Consider the following 25,000-nt stretch of genomic DNA (forward strand, 5'->3'; position numbering starts at 1 on the left):
ATTATTTCACAAGAAAATGTATGGCTTATTTTTTTCTAAATGTCGCCATTTTGGTGCAGTATATATTCTTTAATGTGGACATTAACTTAATGTTTGTTGAGATCATCTGACAAGGTACTTTTAATGCGTTGTGAGCAAAAATGCGCAGTGTATTAAGACCACTGCAGTCTTGGGGTTTATATACACATGCAGGATACTTGGGGTTATCTTGAGGTTATCTTGAGATGATTTCGGGGCTTAGCGTCCCTGCTGCCCGGTCCTCAACCAGGCCTCCGACACACCCCCAGGAAGTAGTCCGTGACAGCTGTCTAACTCCTAAGTACCTATATATTTATTGCTAGGTGAACATGTGCATCAGGTGAAAGAAACATTGACCATTTGTTGTGCCTCGGCAGGGAATCGAACCCGGACCCTTATGACTACAATCCCCAGTCGTTGTCCACTCTGTCACGAGAACCCCCTCCCCCCCCCCCGTCTATCATTGCTAGTAAATAATTATCAGTCTGCCCAGCTAACTCTCCCAGTAATAAAAAATCTACCTGTCTACTCATCCAAGTGAACAAAAATCTACCTGTCTACTCATCCAAGTGAACAAAAATCTACCTATCTAATCATCCAAGTGAACAAAAATCTACCTGTCTACTCATCCAAGTGAACAAAAATCTACCTATCTACTCATCCAAGTGAACAAAAATCTACCTGTCTACTCATCCAAGTGAACAAAAATCTACCTATCTACTCATCCAAGTGAACAAAAATCTACCTATCTACTCATCCAAGTGAACAAAAATCTACCTGTCTACTCATCCAAGTGAACAAAAATCTACCTATCTACTCATCCAAGTGAACAAAAATCTACCTGTCTACTCATCCAAGTGAACAAAAATCTACCTGTCTACTCATCCAAGTGAACAAAAATCTACCTATCTACTCATCCAAGTGAACAAAAATCTACCTATCTACTCATCCAAGTGAACACATACCAATCCGTCTGCTCATCCCAGGAAACAAACGCCAATCTACCCATCGTAGTGAACAATTACGAATCTGGCCGTCAAACCATCCCAGGAATTGATTACCATCCTGCCCGTCTACCCATTACATGAATCAGCTACCTGCCTGCCTGCCCGTCTACCCATTACATGAATCAGCTACCTGCCTGCCTGCCCGTCTACCCATTACATGAATCGGCTACCTGCCTGCCTGCCCGTCTACCCATTACATGAATCGGCTACCTGCCTGCCTGCCCGTCTACCCATTACATGAATCGGCTACCTGCCTGCCTGCCCGTCTACCCATTACATGAATCGGCTACCTGCCTGCCTGCCCGTCTACCCATTACATGAATCGGCTACCTGCCTGCCTGCCCGTCTACCCATTACATGAATCGGCTACCTGCCTGCCTGCCCGTCTACCCATTACATGAATCGGCTACCTGCCTGCCTGCCCGTCTACCCATTACATGAATCGGCTACCTGCCTGCCTGCCCGTCTACCCATTACATGAATCGGCTACCTGCCTGCCTGCCCGTCTACCCATTACATGAATCGGCTACCTGCCTGCCTGCCCGTCTACCCATTACATGAATCGGCTACCTGCCTGCCTGCCCGCCTACCCATACCAGGAATCAATTATCAACCTGCCCAGTCTACTTTTATTGTCATTCAAACAATTCATCCCTTAAATGTGTTGTATTTCTTAATGTGTTCACTCCCAGTTCTCGCTCCCGCTGTTGAACACCTGCAATTGGGGTTTGCTTTTAACATTATTTTGTTCAGCAACTTGTTGTTAGGATTTAGTTTTGTGTGAGGGTTCAATAAGAGTTTTTTTTCCAGCTGCGTGAGGTTGCTACAAGAGGTTTTCAAAGCTGTATGAGGTCCAAAAAGGAGGTTTTCCAGCTGTGTGAGGTTGCAAAAAGAGGTTTTCCAGCTGTGTGAGGTTGCAAAAAGAGGTTTTCCAGCTGAGTGAGGTTGCTACAAGAGGTTTTCCAGCTGAGTGAGGTTGCTACAAGAGATTTTCCAGCTGTATGAGGTTGCTACAAGAGGTTTTCCAGCTGAGTGAGGTGGCTACAAGAGATTTTCCAGCTGTATGAGGTTGCTACAAGAGGTTTTCCAGCTGAGTGAGGTTGCTACAAGAGGTTTTCCAGCTGAGTGAGGTTGCTACAAGAGGTTTTCCAGCTGAGTGAGGTTGCTACAAGAGGTTTTCCCAGCTGAGTGAGGTTGCTACAAGAGGTTTTCCAGTATAGTATAAAGTTACAGATAAAATATTTTCAGCGATGTGAGGTTTCCAACGATGTTAAATGACGACACGGGCAATCTTTTCCAGCAGTATGAGCCCACGACACGAGACTCCAGTGGTATGATTTTACGGGTTTTCTACTTGCGTGAGCTTAAGGGTTTTTCTACTTGCGTGAGCTTAAGGGTTTTTCTACTTGCGTGAGCTGAAGGTTTTTCTATTTTGCGTGAGGTGAAGGTTTTTCTACTTGCGTGAGCTGAAGGTTTTTCTATTTTGCGTGAGGTGAAGGTTTTTCTACTTGCGTGAGGTGAAGGGTTTTTCTACTTGCGTGAGCTGATGAGTTTTCAACTTTTAGTGACCTGTCGATGCGTTATTTTCAAAATGGCACAAAGTTACGTTGCAAAAAAATCACGAAACTGGCGACTGAATTGTTAATCTTTGAATGTTGGAATGGAAAAAAATAAAGGCATATTTTGTATGTCACGGATTATGTCATTTTGTATTTTGTTCCGACACATACTTTTGTTGTGCCATATTGTTAGGATTTATACTTTTGTTATCCATCCACTTGGACTGGCCATGGTGCTTTTCCCTTATAATTACCTAACCTTACCGAAACTTTTCTTGCGACGTTCTTTAAATGTGACAGATATTTTATGGAGATATTGAAAACATCTACAAAGCAAATCCATAGAATGTACACCAACAATAATACACAACAACTGATACCAAGGCGACGGAAGGATTGAAAATTTCCATAAAATATATTGAACTGGGTCACAAGGCCCGGGAGGCTAGGCTGCCGTATCGCCGCGCTGTAGTAACGGCGCCCGATCTTGCCCTTTGAATACCAAACTCCACATTAGCTATACATAGAGCTTGTTCCGACGCCGTCTCTGTAATTGATTTGCTGTTGTGGGTGTCTGCGATGGTGACAAGTTGTTTTGCATGTTAGATATTGAGATTGACGGCCGGGTACGAGGAACGGGTTGGATTGGACAGCCTAATTACTCGATAGTTGTGTGGAGGCGGTCACCTAGGGGTTAATGGCGGCCGACCAGGTGTGAAACAAGAAGGGTACCAGTAACAAGGGCTCACCTTGAACTGTAGGCTTCTGGGAGAGTAACTGAAGCGAGTCTAGGTTTCTTGGGTGTACTGGAGGTAGAAAGGAGGTTGGCGAAGTCCTTGTATCAGCCAGAATATAGGTATCCTAATGCTAGTGGGTGGAGTATCAAGTGCTTTGTCCATCATCACGTGGGCCGTGTTTATGTTGGTAAGTTTTGGACGCCGACTCATGGTGCTGGGTATATTATATAGGGATGTATTTGATTGGATTAGTTGAGCGATGCGTTCTTGTATTACTAGGATACAACATGTTTGATAAGCTGAGTCTTAGGTTGCACTGCACTTAAGTAAGTGGTCAGGCTACAGATGCTTTGCTAATTTGGCCGTTAAGTGTGCCGAGCATTCCATCTGTCAGGAGTTAGTTATCGTGTTCACGGACAGGGGAGCCGGTGGCTGAGCGGACAGAACACTGGACGCGTGATCCTGTGGTCCCGGGTTCGATCCCGGGCGCCGGCGAGAAATAATGGGCAGAGTTACTTTCACCCAGATGCCCCTGTTACCTAGCAGTAAATAGGTACCTGGGAGTTAGTCAGCTGTCACGGGCTGCTTCCTTGGGATGGAGGCCTGGTCGGGGACACTAAGCCCCGAAATCATCTCAAGATAACTCAAGATAACAGTATAATTGTGTGAAAAAAGAGCTTCTTGCCACCGGAGCCAGTGCTGTTATCATCGTTGTCAGACACGTTATCGTTATCAGATCACCAAGCCAAACGAATATACCACACATATAATCCTTATCAGTCTTCACACACGCTATTTCCCTGAATATATAGTACGCCTTTAAACAGAAGACTATCGCAGGTAGCTATTATAGAATGTACAATAATAACACCAATTTTTTAAATGATTTATGTGTGGGCTTTTCTCTCTCAGCGTGAGAATAAAGGGTTTTAAGGAGGGGGGTCCTGGTTCTCATAGAACACAACCGACGCTTTGGATAAACATTATCAATAATTCCTTTCAACACTAAATATCTCATCTTAAAAGAAGCAAACACGAAGAGTTTACTATTAGTAAGCTGGGGCCGGGGTTGAGGAATTCTGACATGGCCCAAATTAAAGTCGATAAGTTTTAACGCGCGGACTCTGGAATTTTTTAAAAGTGCAGCGGATGTGTAATTGGTAACCCAGTTTTATCTTGTCCCAATGGGTAGCCTAGTTACCGAGGCCCAACGGGTAGCCTAGTTACCGAGACCCAACGGGTAGCCTAGTTACCGAGGCCCAACGGGTAGCCTAGTTACCGAGACCCAACGGGTAGCCTAGTTACCGAGACCCAACGGGTAGCCTAGTTACCGAGACCCAACGGGTAGCCTAGTTACCGAGACCCAACGGGTAGCCTAGTTACCTCGACCCAACGGGTAGCCTAATTTACCCTAGTCCCACGGGAAGCCTTCTTACTTAACCCCAACGAGTAACCTAGTTAACTCGTCTCCAAAATTAGATGAGGAGCCTCCCATTACGATAACTGCCTCGGTAATTACTGCGCTCATTTCAAACTATTAACGTATAAACGGTAGTCTTTTTATATGATCTGTTGAGGGCCTTCTCTTAAACTATCTGGCAAGTCACCGTCCAAACGCTGCAAACGCAAATGAAACTGAGCATTGTTGAACAAATCCACAAGGGCCGTGACGAGGATTCGAACCTGCGTCCGAGAGCATCCCAGACGCTGCCTTAATCGACTGAGCTGATGCATCACGCAATTGTGATTTCTGTGTGTACTGAGCATTGTTGCACTGTCGATTTTCGGTGGTATGACAAGATGTGGTCGTGTAGTTGACACGTACAGAATTGTTGTTTGCAGTGTCATGACAAAATTGTTATTAGGCATGTCCATATAATATTGCCGGAGTTTAATAGTTTCAATTCACGAATGTTATTCATAAATGGTTGTTCATTATTTAATTTATTTAGTTTAATTTTAATAACCCTCCAAAGGATGAAAGACCTTAAACCCAACATCAATTAAACCAAGCCTAACTTAATAAATATATCCTCTTAAATCTGTTTAAATTAATTTGCTCGAACTAAATCTTTACCAAGAGCTGCAGTTTCTGAAGGCATCACTATAGTTAAATGGTTTCCCAAGTAAATATAGATATTTGCATAGAAACTAGACAAAATAACGATATATAGTGGTGTATGTGTCAGCGGAGAGTACAGTTACTTTGGTTAGGTGTTGGATTAAGACTAATCAACCCTACTACAGGTTTGTTAAGGCCACCACAATAGCTTACTGGCCAACCATCAAGGAGGTTTTGGTCCAAGACTAAAGTCATCTCCCAGTGTGTGTGTAGGCCGAAGGTGCAGGTCTCAGGGTAAGAAAAAATATATATAAATATATCAACCTAACAGTATATATATATCGAGTGCAGACATTGGTGTGGGGCCAACATATGTCACCGGAGGCAATAAAGAATCCAGTCACACAGATTATCTGGACTATTAATTAAGGTTTAACGCACCAAAAGTCTGTGGATTATATTGGTGGTGGTCGAGGCCCTCTGCGTGAGATGGCCAATGTGTACAGCACTGAACAGATAGACAGTGATAGATGTTGTCTAGTGGGGAGAGATGCACATCATCTCTCCCCACTAGACAACACGGGGGAGAGATGATGTGCAACGTTTGAGGAGCCACATTTACAAACACCGAGCGTGTATACCGTTAATGTTTGTCACTTTTGAACCCCTCAGTGTTGAAGCAATATGTCTAGGCCTCCAACACTTTTATTGCACTTCATATATATGTGTTAATACTTTGTGTCATGTGGTGGTGATGTGCGGTGATGGTGGTGGGAGCGGTTGTGGGTGTAGGTGTGGTGGTGGTAGTACTGGTGATGACGGTGATGTTAAAGGTGATGGTGGTAATGGTAGTGATGGGGATGGTGGTGTGGCTGTCATCTCGCCACCTGCACCACACTCGATTGATGGAAGTTTTGGCTGTCAGCGCCGCCATGCCGGGCACATCACCAGGTCATTGTCCAAGTTCTGGCATACAAAATGAGGCATTTAAGGCGGGTGGGAGACTGGCTCGTGGCAGTGACTCGTGGCAGTGGCTTGTGGGACCAGCTTGTGGTACACTGATCTTAATATAAACATGTCGTGTAAACAGGTCGATCACACAACATCGGGGTTTGAAGAAATGATCACCACTTTTGTCACTGATAAGATTAGATAAAGATATTAATAATATAATAAAAAATATTATTATAATCACAATATTAGTTGATTATAGATTTTACCACTAATTTAGGCTTTCTAAATTAATAACAATCGAAGCAGGGCCGAACAGTTAGTGAGAGGAAAGCTGAATTAGCTATACTCAGCCCCGTATAGCCATTCGTATACATCTTTTGATTATACATTAATACTTGGTTCACACATGGCAATACTAATGCCTTCCTCTGTGACTTTACACTTTCAAAGTGTAAGTATCAAAGTAAAACTTTGATACTCTGCCTCAAAAAAGACCTATTAGAAAGATGGAGGCTCATGGTATTGTGGAACTATTCTAAGTTGGATTAGGGCGTGGTTATTTACAAGAAAACAGAGTAAATAGAAATAAATAGGGAGATTTAGACATAGGATCAGTAATTTGCAAATATGATGATGATATAAAAAATAGAGTGGAAAATACATTCAGGCGTTTCAAAATTGCTAAAAGGCGAAATAAATAGGGTTTAAAAAGGAGCGAAGGATTTAAAGCTGGAGTTTATTAATGATACCTAGAGCTGTGAGCCTAGGTGATGTTATAAATGTAATAACGTCGGAATACCCACTACGGAGGGAATGAACTAAATATGGACTGTTGCACCCAAAAAGGTCCACATCTGGTTATTTTTATTCTGTAGACCCGAAAAAAGGCTATACCAAATCTTAATATTACATAATATTACATATTTGAACTAAATTAGGTCTCCAATTGCTTATTTAGGCCTAGGATTCTTTATTTAGGCCTGGGACAGGTTAAGCTGTTGTGCTTTTGTTAGGCCCATTTGAATATGTGGATTCTATTGCAACAGTTTATATTGTCTACATACCGTCCACAATTCGTCTCCAATTGTATAGGTATACTATACTATAGGTACTATCTTGTTTAGCGGATGGGTTGAGAGGGCATTAGGCCGTACGCTCGGCATCAGTCAATGATGTGCCGGGCCAATCACCAAATAAATTTGTGAAATTTAGGTAAAGAATTTACACCAAATCTTTCGCACTCTCCTGAGTGCTTTCTCAAGGTCTGAGTGTGTGATTAGGACCAGACATCCCAACCTCTAATATTTAACCATTATTTGACGTTGAGATGTAAGTCTCGTACTCAAGACTTTAACAAAGAACTCAGGAGAGTGCGAAAGACTTGGTGTAAATTCCTTATATAAATTTCACAAATAAATAAGTGTGGGTTTCTTTCCTATGTTGTTATGTCCGTGAGAAGACATTACCATTACATAATAATATTAACCATAATAATAATTATTGACAATAACAATAGCTATTATTGACAATAACAATAACACTATTAACACTAATTAGCCATAATAACAATATTTACAATAACTATAACTATTAACAATAATAATAACAATATTACCAAATAACTATCAATATTAACCATAACAATAGCAATATTAACATCATCAACACTAACGATGATGGTAAAATAAATAACAATAAAAGTTTGTTCGCCGTAAAAGGCTTCCAAGTGTATAATATTGGAAGAATCCTGAAGGCTAGACTGGTCGTGAATTCCACAGCCTGTGGCCCTCGGCTCTGAAGATGGGCTGCAAAACAGGTTATGACTTCGCCCAGCTCACATATACCTCTTGGCCTTGACCTCGGTCTCAACTATCATATCGTGAGGCTACTTGTCCCCTCTCTGTAAAAAGGGATAATGCTAGAATCATTCCCCCACGTTTAAACTTCAAACTAGGCTATCTTGACAAACATTAAGACTAGGCTATCGAGACAAACTTGGATTAAAACTGTCTAACTATAGATAAACTTTCTTGGAAAGTTTTTCTTGAGGTAATAATGGCAATACAGTATAAACAATTTAATGCTGGGTTCAAACGGTTGAAATAACGTTAGAGTAAGAGCTTTTGATATCACATAACGCGGGTGAGGAGTAAGGGAGGGAGGGAGGGGGGGTTCATGGAGAGTGGTGCAGTGGTTCAGAGTGAGGGAGGAAAGGGGAAGAATGAGGGTGAAGGTTAGCTGCTGCACTCCTTTAGCAGCCAAAAACCAGAAACCAGAAATATTTTGTGGGGTTCGCCCTGCCTCTCAACATGTATCTTAACCATCTCTCTCTCAAGGCATGCCTCCAAAATCTCCTCAAGGCGCGCCTTCACCATTACCCCTCAAGAAGGTAATGGTGAAAGGGCCCTCATTGCCCCTCAAGGCGCGCCTTCATCATCACTCCTCAGGGCGCGCCTCACCGTGAAGCCCGCCATTTCAACAATCCGGGGGCGGCAGACAAGCCACACTCGCGATAATTCAACCATAAATCTCGTTCACTTCAGAAAGCAGCACTTGAGTTTCTTATTTTAGGCATGACAAAGAAAACGTGAATAAGTTTAGGTTACATTGTGTGTTTCAACATGTCTCGCAAGCTTCTGAACGTGGTGCTGGCCCAGAAGAACACGTCTCTGTAAGAAGCCTCCTCCTTTCCCTACTCCCGATGTAATGTATTTATCATGGAAAATGCTAATCCAGCATGACTATACCGCACATAGAATATGTATGATAATACGATAGAAGTTGGGATTGTAGGAGCTAGGAGTTAAGGAACGGTTGCCAAGCACTTGAACCATCGGGAATTGATCGCCGACTTGCTAGAAGCAAGGCCGTTGCTGTACCAACCAATCCAAATGGTTACCAACCCTACCCTCCCCCGCAGTATCACTCGTGAGGCTGCACTCTTGAAATCCCCCAAAATCCACACCCTATGTCTTCCAACTATCGAGCATAAGAATACATAAAACTGCAAAATACCTATTTACCCATTAGGAAGCATCTAGTTACATCCACCCAGGTACTCACATATGTCTCTCCTGCGACTGAAACACTCCAGCAATCCCGCGGCTGTGTTACCCTTGAGGTTGTACCATAAATCTACAACCCTGTTTCCAATCAGCGTTTTCTTACGTGTTTTCTGAGTGAAAATTTATCGAATTGATATCCATTATCACAATACTTTCGGGAGATATTATCACCACATACTATAGATAACATTATCACATACTATAGAGAGATAACATTATCACATACTATAGAGAGATAACATTATCACATACTATAGAGATAACATTATCACATACTATAGAGATAACATTATCACATATTATAGAGATAACATTATCACTATAGATAACATTATCACATACTTTAGGGAGATAACATTATCACATAGTTTAGGGAGATAACATTATCACATAGTTTTGGGAGATAACATTATCACATAATTTAGGGAGATAACATTATCACAATTTAGGGAGATAACTATCACAATTTAGGGAGATAACATTATCACATAATTTAGGGAGATAGCATTATCCCATAGTTTAGGAAGATAGCATTATCATATAGTTTGGGGAGATAACATTATCACAGGTTAGGGAGATAACATTATCACATAGTTTAGGGATATAACATCATCACATAGTTTAGGGAGATAACATTATCACACTACATTTAAAAGATAACATCACACAACTTTAAGGAAATAACTATTACAATTATAAAAAAAATGAGATAGAACTATTCAGAAGAAACGTTGATAATTTACTACTTTTGTTTTTATTGCGCCTTTATGCCTGTTCATGCCAGCCTAAAGTAATATTATTTCGGTCTCTCCTCGCCTCAGTAGTATGAGGATAATCAGACCACATTGACAGATACGTACAAGATGCTTAACACTCTATAAATATTTGAGAAGTGTGTGTGTGTACGTAAGGAGTCCTTGCAGGTGGGGTAGGCTGTTTACGCGGGCTGCCTCGCTCAACATTTGTGTCTCCTCTTCAGAGGACATTCTTGGCTGATGTATTAACAAACAACTCGTGGACCAGACTGTGACCAGCGCCGGACACACTACATACACAGTCTTGGCTCACACAACCCGTTCTGGCCATTGTACAAAATGCAAAGGTTTTTTGCCTAACCAAAGCAAGCTACCTAACCTATCGAGGCCGATGCATAGAAAAAGGTCAATTTTTACATTGCTTTAATTTTTGTTGATACGTTGCTTTTTTCGGATTATCCGATTTAGTAAAAAAAATGAAAAAAAAGGACCATGCGCCTTTGTAGTTTGCTCGCTCGCCGGACCCTAAATGACCCCGCTCACTGGAGCCTAAAATTATTATACCTTTTTTTACGTTTTCTAAGTTATTTTTGGGGTTATACTTAGAAATGTGGTGTCGAAATGTTTACAAAAGAAAATACTAACGTAGAGAAACAAAGCAGAAGGTGTATTGATAATAGATTAGGCTTGAATATATACAACTATAGGGTGTGGTTATACAAATGTTTACAAACATAGAATACAAACATTTTTAATGTTCCTCAGTTAATTTTCAACATAAGTTACGCAAGGTAACTATCAGGAGAAAGCGCTAGGTCATTACGATAATATAGCACTTGGAAGGGAGATAAGGATAAGAATTTAGGATAGGACGCAGGAAAGCAATGGTGCCCAAATACTTAAGCGGTTGGGGAATCCAATGTAAACAAAATTTAATATATGGAACGGTGCGCACATAATCAGTCTATATAGCTGTAAAAAGAAAATAAAGATAATATTCATATTATTTCGTCAGGTAATGTGCGGTGCAAAGATGAAATATGCACAAGGAAATATGGTGAGGAGTGGTTGGCCGAGGTAATCAACTCTGGTTCGGCCCTCTTGGTACTTTGGTTTGTCAATTAACAAGCTCTGCCCACACTGTACTCGTTGCCAAAAAGTTTTTTTTTTCTAAATTTACACAAATTTAGGCATTTTATGATCGTGAAGGTTCGTTACTACGCATTTTTCTAGTCTACATTTTGATATTCAAAGGCTGTCTTTTTAGGCTATTTTCTTTGTGACAGCCAGAAATTAAAGCTGCCCACTGTCTAGGAGCTAGCGTATGCTTAAGTCATTTTATCCTCCAAGCATTTTATTACTATCACAAACCAAGTGAGACAGGAACGCGCGTCTCCCTCATTTGTTGGATTTTTTTGCAAACCAGCTTTTTGTCAAAAAACCGGAGGGGATATGGCTGTACTCTGAGAACCAGCTAAAGCGAATGATAAGCCTTCATCTCTAGAAATATTCCAGTTCACCACTACGGTGTTACTAGCTACACCACTGTACTAAATAAGCTAGGTTAGATAGCTCATAGTTTTGTTGACGTAGACAGCAAGAAACCCTCGGAGACGCGATCAAACTTGGTTTCTAATGCTAATGTTTATGAGGCGAACAAGGGAGCTAATTTGAATATTGAGTGGTGTTGGTAACGGCGCTATCAGTTGCCTGCACGGGAAGTGGGCTAGGCTAGTCAACCCACCCTGTTGACGGCGGGTTTAACCCTCCAGATGGTGGGGTTCGACCCTCGTACGGTGGGCCCGACCCAGGTGACGGTGGGCCTCCCTTGCCAGCCTTCTCGCCCTCTACCAACACAGCCACACAACTTTGCCCCAACTACAGTAGCAGGGGGCACTACTCTGTTGACAACCTCGGTGTGGTATCAAGTGTAACCACTGCCACAGGAAAGAACATTCCAAGAAACTGTGTAGATATGGACAACCGTGAAAGGAAAAAGGATTTGGGTAGACAAGATTAGTTTTTACACTTATTTTTATTAGTTTTTTTTACAGTTTTAACACAGGACCAGACTCTCCAGTCTGGTCCTGGTGACCAGACTGGAGAGTCAACTAGAGTAATGTTAACGAGACCACAGTAGAAGTGTTGTGTATATTGACTAGTATACAGGGCTTATATAAAAATATCTGTGGGAAGGAAAAATTAGTGGAAGTTATCACACTCGAAATTTTATAATGGTTTCCCCATTGTTTGGTACAGGACGCCTGTTTGTCTTATCGAGGTCTCCCTAGGCCAACGGCTTACCTTTTCCAGGATGCAACCCACAACAGTTGACTAACTCCTAGATTCTTATTTATGGTCCGGTGCACACAGTCGTCGGATCTAAGGGAAGGGAAGAGAACTATCAGAAAGAAAGCGCCAAGCCATTACGACTATGTAGCGCTGGGAAAGGGCCAGGATAAGCATTTGGGATGGGAAGGAATGGTGCCCAACCACTTGTATGGTCTGGAATTGAACGCCGGCCTGCATGAAGCGAGACCGTCGCTCTACCGTCCAGTCCAAGTGGACGGGTCAAGGGAACATAAGGGAACATATGCCCAAACGTCTTGCCCTGCCAGGGAATCGAACTCGAGAACAGTAGGTTGTGAGCCGACTGCGCTAATACGCTTACTGTGACTGTTCACAGTTCGATAATTGTCTTGATGTGACAGTTGGCATCAACACCACCTGTATAACTTACCATTAACTGTGTGTTTACCAAAGCGCGCTGACTCCCAACATGGTGATGTAAACCAAGCCTCTTGTCACCGGCGCCGGCGCCGGTCTCGGCCGAGGAGGCTACACATATATACACTCAAAGTACTGTATACTTCGAACAAGACTAAGTCGCGTCTGGGATCATCCCGGACGAAGGTTCGAACCCTCATCGCGGCCCTTGTGGATTTGTTCATTTGATGCATCACGCTATTGTGATTTCTGTGTGTACTTTATTCTCGATCTCTGTTCAGGACCATAATATACTTTCTGGTTGGTCAGTAAGCTGTTATAAAATGGCCTTAATAATCCTCCATGGTTAATAGGCTTGAAGCCTAACACGTAACCCCAACATTAACTACCGGTAACAGTAATGTAGAGGAAATTACCATAATGGGTAATTATGATCCTATTCATCCATTTTAACTTTAACGAATGAGACATATTTACACGTGTTATGTTAGTCAATGAATTAGGTAGTTTTAAGGTCTGTAAACTTTATATTCCGTATATCCTTGGCCAAAAGGGCCTACCTTACCTTGTGGTTACCTTGAGGTGCTTCCGGGGCTTAGCGTCCCCGCGGCCCGGTCGTCGACCAGGCCTCCTGGTTGCCGGACTGATCAACCAGGCTGTTGGACGCGGCTGCTCGCAGCCTGACGTACGAGTCACAGCCTAGTTGGCAAGTCTTACTGGTTGCGATAACAATGTCATTTCCGTTATTTTACAGTTTAAATCCAGTGTCAGTAGCCTGTTATAACAATGCTGGTTGCTCTTGGCTCTAGACCAATGGTTTGATTTCCGCAGTGGCGGTGTTGCAAAGGTTACCTCCACTGTTGCAAGGAGACGGTCCTTACTTTTTTTGCTTGTCGTAGATGTGGCTTATCACGGGTCGTAGGTATGGCTTTCGCGAGTCGTATACATGGATTATCACGGGTCGTAGATATTGCTTCTCACGGGTCGTAGATATGGCTTTTCACGGGTCGCAGATATGGCTTATAACGGGGGTCGTAGATATGGCTTTTCATGGGTCTTAGATATGGCTTATCACGAGTCTTAGATATGGCTTATCACGCGTCGTAAATATGGCTTTTCAGGGTCGTAGATATGGCTTTTTCAGGGTCGTAGATATGGCTTTTCATGGGTCGTAGCTATGGCTTTTCACGGAGTCGTAGATATGGCTTTTCACTGATCGTAAATATGGCTTATGCGGCGTAGATATAACTTTTCAAAGGCCGTAGATATGACGAATCATGGGGCATATATAGCTTATCACTGTTCAATGATATATGAAAATGATGACACCACCAATTGCTTTATATACCCTTTGCAATTGCATCCCCCTCACCACCCACTGTTGTCCACTGCGTGCTGCAGTTGACTTTAGCGCCCTTAATCTATTTGCGCTGTAAGTGCCGGGAGAATATGGAGGCCGCGTTATGTTCTGCTCCAGCCTCGTGCACTAGGCTGCGACGGCCAGCGAACCCTCTCTTGGCAGCCGCGTTTGTTAGCCGGTGGAGAGCCCTTTCCCAGTGATTCTCCCTCTCCACTCTCCGTCTTGAAGGAGTCACTCATTTCGGTTTAAATTTCAGCAGTCTCGGCTTGAGAATTATCAAGCGCGTGATGTATCAATTAGGAAATATCGAGGCTACTTAGTGGGATCGAATTAGCGTTCTAGGACCCTCCAGTCGCAAGCAGTCGGTTGTATGTGGTTCTGGAGGAGGCCAGGAACGCAGGTTTGATCCCAAAGTAATGCGTCAATATTTATTTATTACCATATACGGTATATAATATTCACTGTAATAAAATAACTTGCTTATACCGAAAGCTGAATTTCAAAAGATTATTTGAATCGCTGGCTCTGGATTCACAAGTCTGTGTCAGCCACAGACACAGACTTCGCAGAGCTAAGAAAAAAAGTCTCGAGCCTTCTGCTGCATGATAAGTGAGCTCGGGCTCCAAGAGCGCTCCTGGCGTTGCTCTCACCACACTCCTGTATGTGTGAACAGAGGTCGGCAAGCCATCTGGCAGCGAAACGCTTAGACCTTCTGGGCTTTGGCAGCTCTACTGTGTGATCATGGCCACTGCTGGTGTTGGGGAAGGTCTGGCTGAGAGATCCCTAACCGCTGGGGATGGTCTGGCTGAGAGATCCCTAACCGTTGGGGGTCTGGCTGGGAGGTCCCTAACCGTTGGGGAAGGTCTGGCTGGGAGGTCCCTAACCGTTGGGTAAGGTCTAGTTGGGAGATCCCTAACCGTTGGGAAGGTCTGGCTGGGTGCTCCCTAACCGTTGGGGAAGGTCTGGGTGATCCCTAACCGTTGGGGAAGGTCTGACTGGGAGATCCCTAACCGTTGGGTAAGGTCTGACTGGGAGGTCCCTAACCGTTGGGTAAAGTCTGGCTGGGAGATCCCTAACCGTTGGGGAAGGTCTGGGTGATCCCTAACCGTTGGGGAAGGTCCTGCTGTAGGGTCGCCGCCAGAATGGCTCAAGTTACAGCCTCTACTGTTAGCGTGAGCCAGCTTCCGTTCGCTGTACTTACTCCGCATATGGTATAACACAGCTTCATATATCTGTTTCATCGGCTACGTGAACCTTTTATCCGGTACGTGTTAGTTTACATAATCACTCATTTGTTAATTACACCGTGTGCAACGTCTGATTAATGAATGCCATTATTATGCAAATCCGCCATTTGCATTGAACTGCATGCAAATTAGTCGTGATTAGTTACCCATAAAATCATTACTGAAATGTTCACCAAGGAAGCCCAAGGGTGGCAACGAAGGTGAGATGACAGTATTAATAATAATCCACTAGGATTAATATTAATAATCCAAAATGGCGGGATAAATTACGCGAAAATTATTTGAACAATCCGGATAATAATAATAATAATTATAATAATAATAATAATAATAACAATAATAATAATGTGATGCACAAATAAATTACGCTAACGTTATATATATATATCATAGAGAAAATAGGTTGAAGCGCTTGAGTGTGTGATTTGTTTTTGTACGTGAATCCGTACCATCATAAGCAGCCCGTAGCAGCTGTCTAACTCCCAGGTACCTATTTACTGCTAGGTGAATAGGCGCATCAGGGGTGAAAGAAACTGCCCATTTGATTCCGCCTCAACCGGGGATCGAACCCAGAACCTCAGGACTACGAATCCGAGGCGCTGTCCACTCAGCTGTCAGGCTCCTTGACAAGGCTCTGTCAGATTCAGCTGTCAGGCTCCTTGACAAGGCCCTGTCAGGTTCAGCTGTCAGGCTCCTTGACAAGGCCCTGTCAGGTTCAGCTGTCAGGCAGGGGGGTAAGGTAGGCGGCTGGGAGTTCCTTGGTCGCTGGTTCGAGCTATCTCAGTGTTCTAATTGATCTTATCAACAATAGTGATACATAAACTACTATAAGGGCCCGCGCAGGACTATCCCTGCAAAAAAAAATCAACTACTACTACTACTATTAATAACAAAAGTAAGAATAATTCTGACTATGAACAAAGCCTAAAAATTTTTGGAAGTGTACTTGCGTCATGGTTACCATGGTAACGAGGCCTCCGTCATCGAGTGGGATGATGGCGGACATCTGTGTAAACATTGTTGGTTATGATTAAGCTTCGTGATGTTTTGAGAGGTCGGGAGGCATGCTAGGACAGCTTGCTTCCTGTAGGTTATATTTGCTTGCCTGCAAGAGTTTAGTCATGCCAGTGACGTGGTGTTAGTAATAGTAGTTACATTAATGTACCACTGCTAGTAGTAGTGGTAGTAGCAGTTGTGGTAATGATGGTAGTCGCAGACTCGCTCATTACCTTAACACAGTGTCATATTATCACCTTCATCACATATATTTGACGGCCACTGCTCTTGGCTTGAACAAGTCTCTATAAAACAATTCGTTCTCCAAATGTTTATTCCATCCAGCATTCTTTTAAAAGAATATCTTACTAGTCAGTCTTACTTACTATCTAAAAGCTAAGTACGTACGAATTCGTGACTATTGACGACCGTCACAATAGCTATGATCTAAACAGTAGGATGGGTTCATTTTGAATGCAAAATACGTTAAAAGTGATCAATGGGGAGACGGGTGCAGCTTTAACGAGCCTGGCCTGAGGATGGGTTGTTTGCAAAGCGCTTTTATTCATAAACGGGCTTTGGTATCTACATGGAATGAACATTTAGCCTTGGGTGATGAAGCTGCTTTGCTATGAAATACGTTGGAATGCATAGTTAAAGGTTTCACGGACTTGCAGCATGATGTTTCTGTGATCGTCACAGCTTTGAGTAACCAAATATGAGGGACCTGTGTGAGGCTCGTGTCATAATCAACCCAAGGAAACGCGTCTCCTCCAGATAATGTAGCCTGAACATTTAGTTACAGGTCTTTGTCTGGAGGACTCCTCCATTATGACAGAATTGCACATGTATAGTTTTCGTAGGTGAAAACCGGAACCCAGGCTAGAAGGGAGGATACGAATTGGTGTAATCAGTGCGGTTGTAAATACTGTGAGGCTAAGGATCCTGTTCCTTGTTACGCCTTCCTGATGGTGGCGGGGCGGCCGAGGTTACAAGCTCCATAGTACTTAGGAAGAAGAATTATTCACTGTCAAGATGTGTGAATAATTCACTGTCACTTTCAAGATGTGTGAATAATTCACTGTCACTGTCAAGATGTGTGAATAATTCACTGTCACTGTCAAGATGTGTGAATAATTCACTGTCACTGTCAAGATGTGTGAATAATTCACTGTCACTGTCAAGATGTGACAGTGAATTATTCACTGTCAGGAACTAGCTACCTGCCATCGTGGTAGCTAGTTCTATCGTGGCCCAGAAATACTAAGTTATTTATCATGTGTAATAGTAACTGAGACGGTCATTACCGCACAGAGAACCCATTTAAAATATGTACAATTTCACGATTCCTCTTATTTCTCCTTGGTGTGTATTTTAGACTTACGTATTTACACGCTAAATAATAAGTGCAGCTCCTAGTATTAGGTGTAATTCAAACTTAAGTTTGTAAATATTTGCAGAATGGAAATAAGAAATTTGCATTTCTCGGTAGTGGTAAATTGTAGCCTAACCCCCACACGTGTTCTCACAAACACCATATGAGAGTTGAAATATAAATATGCACTATCTTTAAAATCCTGAGTTACGCATGATAGCGGGAATTACGGCAATTAGTGTGTAATGGCAGGTTTGGTGGTACATATATTAAGGCCTAATGAAAAAGTGTTCTCTAGTTCAAACAACGTTACAGATCTACTTGCACATATTATAGTTAATATCCCTGAATCTTTAATGCGTCTGGCTACGCTTCCAAGAATCGAAAGGTAATTAAAGCTTAACACTAGTAAATTGTACATAATAACTGATGATGAAATAATAATGTTGATTATCTCTCTGGTAAATACTAACCTACACAAATTTACAAGAGGCATGGAGGAGGTTTCAGCGCATGACTAAGAGTCAAGAGTAATGCGTCTTAATAATGTACACACTGGACTCTTATCCCGACGCACATCTGCCGACGTTCTAAGGGACATATTAGAGGTTTATAAAGAACATGGGTGAATTGTTAAAACTTGGATCGTATGGTTTATAAAGATCATGCATAGTAGTGTTAAAAAATTGGTTAACAATACCTTAGCCTAACACGTCCGGTTTGACGATGTTCTAAATGATTCTACGGTTTTTGAAATCTTAGAGTATTGGGTACATTTTTTGTTTTTTTTGGTTTTTACATTTGCTAGGCTGTATTCATGGCTGGTTCTTGGCTGTAGTAGTTGTCAATAAGTCGTGCTGAAGACACTCTCCAGAGGTCTTCACCCTCGTAAAAGGAAGCATTAAGTCCCTCATAATTCTCTCTCCTGGCTCGCCTCTCTGTTTTAACGCTTTCTTGCTTAAATTAGGATAAAATTAGCGTGTGTTAATTTGTATAAATTCATTGTAAATATAAAAATGTGTATACATATTGATGTGGGGGTAAGCTAGCATATATAAAAATAATAGAGGGCGTTGGGTATTGTGTTCAATAACCGCACGTCAATATTGAATTATAATCAGCTGGCCACACGAGGCTGCTTTGTTGACGTTATTTATCATCTAAATTAGAGTGTAATCAATAGCCCAATACGTAGGTGTTTGTCTACCTGCTTGTTATACAATATATACTATATAAGCCTACCTGTCTCTTACACATTTATACTATATGAGCCTACCTGCCTGTCACACAATATATGTATGTGTGCCTACCTGCCTGTCACACAATATATGTATGTGTGCCTACCTGCCTGTCACACAATATATGTATGTGTGCCTACCTGCCTGTCACAATATATGCTTGTGTACTATCTAATTGTGCTTGTGGGGGTTAAGCTTTGACTCTTTGGTTCAGCCTCTTATATGTCAGCCAAGTGGCGTACAGATTCCAGAGCCAATTGGGCTCTGTCATATCTACATTTGAAATAACATGTGAAGTCTGCCTCCACCACATCACTTCCAAGTGCATTCCATTTGTTAACTAATCTGATAAAATCTTTCAAATGTCTCTGTATGTTCTGGTAAGAATCTATCGGACTATATTTACATAGTCCTACATGTGTTACAAGTTGAGCCCCAGCTCCTGGTTCGCCTCTGTACCTTTGAGTCAGCTGGCGTATTGAAACCTGTGTACCCTAGACATAAATAGAATCATCATCAGCCTTCTGTAACCGTTCTGTATCTCTTCTCGTGCCATAGGCTTACATGTGAAGGTGGGGTGGAAGCCTCGGTGTGAGAGGTGGAAGCCTCGGTGTGAGAGGTGGAAGCCTCATCCACGTCCTCTTATTCTATTGGTTTCTTTGTGAATCTCTCTTTATCCTGCCACTCTCCTTAAATATTATATGAATATCGTGTCATATTTTCTAGCGACGTTAGGTATGGTTCTTTCAGTCTTTTATTAATATCCTATCTTGGTAGTTCAGTGAGAGCCTCGGTGCCAACCTCTGTACCTATTCAAGTTCCTTAATGTAATTTTCTTGAGGTGGGAGCTCCACGACAGGGCGCATACTGTAAGGCAGGTCTCACGTACGTGGTTCACCGTGATTTAAAGAACTTATTGCGGTTCCTGAATGCTGTTCTGATGTTCGCCAGCGTAGACTGTGCTGCGGAGGCTATCCATTATGTGTGCCTTTGGAGTTAAACTTGGTGCTGTGTCTGGTAGTTTCAGGAAAATAGTTCCCCAGGGAGCCGGTCGGCCGAGCGGACAGCACACTGGACTTGTGATCCTATGGTTCCGGGTTCGATCCCGAGCGTCGCCGAGAAACAATGGGCAGAGTTTCTTTCACCCTATACCCCTGTTACCTAGCAGTAAAATAGGTACCTGGGTGTTAGTCAGCTGTCACGGGCTGCTTCCTGGGGGTGGAGGCCTGGTCGAGGACCGGGCCGCGGGGACACTAAAGCCCTGAAATCATCTCAAGATAACCTCAAGATCTCAAGATAACCTTTTCCTAGCGTACCATCATTTTGGTCGTCTGTCAACATTTCAATCACCTTACACTGACTCGCGTTTAAATCCAGTATCCATTTTATTCAAACCAATTATTCAGCTTGCCCAGGAATTCTTTGGAGTATTGTATAATACTGTGTGTCTGAGTGCTGCCCTCTGACATGCTCCAAGATGACTTTAGACAACCTGCAGAGATGTATTAAAGTCGCATCTTGTACGACCGAAGTCTTGTTAACACTTGTGTCTGTCTGTCTCCAGTGGTGTTGGTTGGCAGTGTAGGTGGGAGCCGTGTTGTGTTGGGTGAGTGGTCATCAAGTGGGGGTTGAGAGGTAGAGAGAGATAACAAGAAAGAGTATTGTGAGGCTTGGTTTGTGAGGTATTGAGAGGCAGGGAGGGGCTGAGAGAATCAGGAAGGGGCTGAGAGAACCAGGAAGGGGTTGTGGTCGCGCGTGTACTCAGTGCGTGAAGGCTTCCACACCAAGCTGCTGCACAGATGTGAATTTTATTTATTCACAAAATAAATAGCTTCTGAACACCTGTGGACAGGTAGGTCGGGGAAGTGTCTGTGTAGTTACCTAAGTGTAGTTACCTAAGAGTAATTACAGGATGAGAGCTACGCTCGTGGTGTCCCGTCTTCCCAGCACTCTTTGTCATATAACGCTTTGACACTACTGACGGTCTTGGCCTCCACCACCCTCTCACTTAACTTGTTCCAACCGTCTACCACTCTGCAAAAAAAACTTTCTAATGTTTTTTTCGGCACCTTTGTTTCCTTAGCTTGAATCTGCGTCCTCTTGTTCGTGAAGTTGCTGGTTTCAGGAATTCCTCTTTGTCAATTTGGTCGATTACTGTTAGTATTTTGTAAGTGGTGATCATATCTCTTGTTTTTCTTCTGTCTTAAAGTTTTGGCATGTTTAACGCCTCTAGTTTCTCCTCGTAACTCCTGTTATTCAGTTCCGGGCGCCATTTTGTTGTTGCATGGCTTTACACCTTTTCCAGTTTATGTGCTTCTTGAGCTTTGGGCGCCATACAGCTGCTCCATATTCCAATTTTGGTCTCACAAAAGTCATGAACAGTTTCTTTAGTATTTCACCATTCATATAATTAAACCGGAAGGGACGGGAACTTTCACGGGGAAAGCGCGAAGCCATTGCGACTATATAGCAATTGGAAGGGATCAGGATAAGGATTTGCGATGGGACGGGGGGGGGGGGGGAAGGAATGGTGCCCAACCACTGGGACGGTCGGGAACATATAAAGCAAGTCTGAAGTTGGAAAGCGACGCATACGTCGCTCCTCTCTCAGTGTTCTTTGTGTGTTCCTCTGGCGACAGTTAATATCCAAAACCACCCCCCTTGGTCTCGTTCTTTATTAGCGTTCTGTAATTCCTTTCCACATAATTTGTAAGTTGTGTGTGGTCTATTTTCAGCGTTTCCACATTCCATAACATGGCATTTGTTCACATTGAATTCCATTTGCCAGTTGACGCTCCAAGCACTTATTTTATCTATATCAATTTGAAGGACATTACAGTTGTCTGCGTCTATCTTCCCCAGTATCTTAGCATCATCCACAAACATGTTAATATAATTTTGTATTCCTTCTGGTTGATGGTTTATGTAGACGACGAACATTACTGGTGCAAGAACTGAGCCCTGTGGGACTCCGCTAGTAGCACTCCTCCAGTCAGATACATTGTCTCTGATTACTGTCCTCATCTGTCTGTCAGAACATTGTTCATCCATGTCAGAAGTCTCCCTGTCACTCCTCTAGCATGTTCCAGTTACTAGAACAGCCTCTTTTGTGGGACTATCAAGCCTTTTTTAGGTACAGATAGACACAGTCAACCCAACCAACTCTTTTCTGTATATCTCTGTGGCTCTATCATAAAAACTAAGTAGATTTGTTACACAGGATCTTCCTGTTCGAAAACCATACCGTTATTATGTCATTACTCTCTAGGTGTTCAACCCTTTTGACTTTAACTATTGTTTCTTGTGTTCTGACTACCACGCTTGTTAATGACACGGGGCTATAATATAGAGGTTCCTCTCGACTACCATTTCTTCTAGTGTTCCTTTCTTGTCTTACGTGAGTCTCTCCTGACTGTGGCCGGGTGTCTTGCTGCCCATTTTTGTCTTCTATCTTGTGTCCAAGTGTTTGTCTCTTAACTGTGTCCGGGGACACAGTGACCTGTGTCGGGGGACACAGTGACCGTGACAGGGGGACACAGTGACCTGTGTCGGGGGGACACAGTGACCGTGACAGGGGGACACAGTGACCTGTGTCGGGGGGACACAGTGACCGTGACAGGGGGACACAGTGACCTGTGTCGGGGGACACAGTGACCGTGACAGGGGGACACAGTGACCTGTGTCGGGGGGACACAGTGACCGTGACAGGGGGACACAGTGACCTGTGTCGGGGGACACAGTGACCGTGACAGGGGGCACAGTGACCGTGACAGGGGGACACAGTGACCGTGACAGGGGGACACAGTGACCTGTGTCGGGGGGACACAGTGACCGTGACAGGGGGACACAGTGACCTGTGTCGGGGGACACAGTGACCGTGACAGGGGGACACAGTGACCTGTGTCGGGGGACACAGTGACCGTGACAGGGGGACACAGTGACCGTGACAGGGGGACACCTTAGGTGTAACGTGTGTTATCTCGCTCTTTAATGTTATCCTTAAACCGACCTCCTGTTTAGTGACTGCGGCTATACTTATCTTATAAACATCCTGTGTGGCTCCACCTGCTACACCCTGCTACACCCCTGGGGGCTGGCTACACCCTGCTACACCCCTGGGGCCTGGCTACACCCTGCTACACCCCTGGGGGTTGGCTACACCCTGCTACACTCCTGGGGCCTGGCTACACCCTGCTACTCTCCTGGGGGCTGGCTACACCCTGCTACACTCCTGGGGCCTGGCTACACCCTGCTACACTCCTGGGGGCTGGCTATACCCTGCCACACACCTGGGGGCTGGCTACACCCTGCTACACTCCTGGGGGCTGGCTACACCCTGCTACACTCCTGGGGGCTGGCTACACCCTGCTACACTCCTGGGGGCTGGCTACACCCTGCTACACTCCTGGGGGCTGGCTACACCCTGCTACACTCCTGGGGGCTGGCTACACCCTAGGGGCTGGCTACACCCTGCTACACTCCTGGGGGCTGGCTACACCCTGCTACACTCCTGGGGGCTGGCTACACCCTGCTACACTCCTGGGGGCTGGCTACACCCTGGGGGCTGGCTACACCCTGCTACACTCCTGGGGGCTGGCTATACCCTGCCACACTCCTGGGGGCTGGCTACACCCTGCTACACTCCTGGGGGCTGGCTACACCCTGCTACACTCCTGGGGGCTGGCTACACCCTGCTACACTCCTGGGGGCTGGCTACACCCTGCTACACTCCTGGGGCCTGGCTACACCCTACTACACTCCTGGGGGCTGGCTACACCCTGGGGGCTGGCTACACCCTGCTACACTCCTGGGGGCTGGCTACACCCTGCTACACTCCTGGGGGCTGGCTACACCCTGCTACACTCCTGGGGCCTGGCTACACCCTGGGGGCTGGCTACACTTTGCTACACTCCTGGGGGCTGGCTACACCCTGCTACACTCCTGGGGGCTGGCTACACCCTGCTACACTCCTGGGGCCTGGCTACACCCTACTACACTCCTGGGGGCTGGCTACACCCTGCTACACTCCTGGGGGCTGGCTACACCCTGCTACACTCCTGGGGGCTGGCTACACCCTGCTACACTCCTGGGGGCTGGCTACACTTTGCTACACTCCTGGGGGCTGGCTACACCCTGCTACACTCTTGGGGGCTGCCTACACCCTGATACACTCTTGGGGGCTGGCTACACCCTGCTACACTCCTGGGGGCTGGCTACACCCTGCTACACTCCTGGGGGCTGGCTACACCCTACTACACTCCTGGGGGCTGGCTACACCCTGCTACACTCTTGGGGGCTGGATACACCCTGCTACACTCTTGGGGCTGGCTACACCCTGCTACACTCCTGGGGGCTGGCTACATCCTGCTACACTCCTGGGGGCTGGCTACACCCTGCTACACTCTTGGGGGCTGGCTACACCCTGCTACACTCCTGGGGGCTGGCTACACCCTGCTACACTCCTGGGGGCTGGCTACACCCTGGGGGCTGGCTACACTTTGCTACACTCCTGGGGGCTGGCTACACCCTGCTACACTCCTGGGGGCTGGCTACACCCTGCTACACTCCTGGGGGCTGGCTACACCCTGCTACACTCCTGGGGGCTGGCTACACCCTGGGGGCTGGCTACACTTTGCTACACTCCTGGGGGCTGGCTACACCCTGTTACACTCCTGGGGGCTGGCTACACCCTGCTACACTCCTGGGACCTGGCTACACCCTACTACACTCCTGGGGGCTGGCTACACCCTGGGGGCTGGCTACACCCTGCTACACTCCTGGGGGCTGGATACACCCTGCTACACTCCTGGGGGCTGGCTACACCCTGCTACACTCCTGGGGGCTGGCTACACCCCTGCTACACTCCTGGGGGCTGGCTACACCCTGCTACACTCCTGGGG

General features: G+C 44.7%; 1 protein-coding gene across 1 annotated transcript in view; it reads left to right on the plus strand.

Moving 5' to 3' along the window:
* LOC123759382 (protein trapped in endoderm-1) overlaps positions 1-25,000 on the plus strand; it is a 226,902-nt gene that overhangs the window by 861 nt on the left and 201,041 nt on the right. The gene's annotated exons all lie outside the window — the stretch shown is intronic.

This window comes from Procambarus clarkii, chromosome 22 (genome assembly GCF_040958095.1).
Source record: "Procambarus clarkii isolate CNS0578487 chromosome 22, FALCON_Pclarkii_2.0, whole genome shotgun sequence".
NCBI lineage: Eukaryota > Metazoa > Arthropoda > Malacostraca > Decapoda > Cambaridae > Procambarus > Procambarus clarkii.